The following is a 1,604-nucleotide window of genomic DNA, read 5'->3' on the forward strand; positions in this document are numbered from 1 at the left end:
TGGTCAACATGCCGAAAATGGGCAAAGATGTCTGTTGCCATGCCGGAAGGTGGATGGCAGATAACTAGGAAGAGAGGAGACAAGAAAAGGCTCTGATTTATTGTATGTTTCTTACTTTGATCATGGAGGTAGAAAATGGCCTTTTTTTCTACCTCCATGCTTTGATGCAGTGATATGTGATGCTGACTGTGTATATGTGATGTTCCTACTGAATCAAAACCATTTGTACAATGATTGAGTCAAAATTTCACATTGTAGGAACCTTTTTTTTTTCTGGCCGGCCTTGTTTTTTTTTTCGCCCGCTCGCATTAGATTTGGAGTCTGCGGAGGATATCATCTATAAAATTTACTAGCTGTGGCCTAAATTATATGTGTACGTATATGAAAAGAACAATTGTATCAAGAACGGAACAGATTAAACACAAAATCGTCGCCTGTGTTTTTTTAAAAACATCATACTTGTTGTCAATCGCCCTAAGATCGGCCGATTTTGAGATCGACCGACGATCGCGCGTATTTTTGGCTTGAAAATCGTCGCTGTCACATTGAGCGAGGCTCGGGCGATCTCTTGGGAATACATCTATGATAATGAAGTCCCTATGACATGGCACGCAGATGAAGCAAGGCCGTGTATCCACCAAAAATGAATAGTTTGACCAATTTTCATGTTTGACCTGTCGTTATATTTTTTTAAGCAAAGTAATGGAGCGGACTGGCAGAATAAAATAGAAATACAAACAGGAATTCTGTGAAGGATCCAACTCAAATACTACCACAAAAGCCACAAATTTACACTACCGTCTGGTTAACACAACGACCACCTTTTTAACCAGACAGGAGTCGCCCGAAGCTCTCTCGACACACGGGCGTATGCCGCCCGAGTTACGTTCGACGATCTATCGATGCTCGCACGATCTATAGACCATTCAACCAAAACGTACAACAAGACATAATGATTATCATTATATCAAAATCTTTTTATACACGCGTACCTGAACAAAGCTAATAAGATATATTGTTCTAAAACTTTGCCTGTATACATCTGTCTAAAATAGTATGAGTCTTCCGGTAAACAAGTTAGCCATTCAATGTCAGAAAAGTAGACAGAGGTAAAAAGACCCATGCAATATAAACTTCAACTAGTAAGTAATATCTATCACATGACGTTCTTGTAGGCACCCTAAGAAACAAGTCAACCTCATTCCAGAATGAACAAGTGTAAACGTCAATTTATTATATAATCATCTGAAATAAGGCCACATACCTCCTAAAGGGACAAGAGGAAGAATTGTTCTAGGTTACGGCACCCTAGCAACATTTTGAATTGTAACTGCAGGGCCGAATTTTGTTTGCGGCTTTGGCCCTTTTCCCACTAGCATAAAATTTTCCGGTCAAGCCGAATTGATTGGCGACCGGCTTCGATCCGGTTAACTTTACCCCAGTGTGAGCGCTCCCTATCCAGCTCGATCTCACGATCGTAGCTAAGCCCTACAAGCCGAACCGTGCCGCGGCGGATAGGGAACCTTCCCACTGACGGGATCGACGCCGGTCGCAAATGAATTCGGCTTGATCCGGACAACTTAATGCTAGTGGGAAAAAGGGCC

General features: G+C 41.9%; 1 protein-coding gene across 1 annotated transcript in view; it reads left to right on the forward strand.

The window, feature by feature from the left end:
- The window catches only part of LOC109483218 (tectonin beta-propeller repeat-containing protein 2-like), a 7,525-nt gene that overhangs the window by 946 nt on the left and 4,975 nt on the right, over nucleotides 1-1,604 (forward strand). The window lies entirely within an intron of this gene.

The sequence above is a fragment of the Branchiostoma belcheri genome, unplaced genomic scaffold, assembly GCF_001625305.1.
Source record: "Branchiostoma belcheri isolate BF01 breed outbred unplaced genomic scaffold, Haploidv18h27 scaffold63, whole genome shotgun sequence".
NCBI classification, from domain to species: Eukaryota; Metazoa; Chordata; class Leptocardii; order Amphioxiformes; family Branchiostomatidae; genus Branchiostoma; species Branchiostoma belcheri.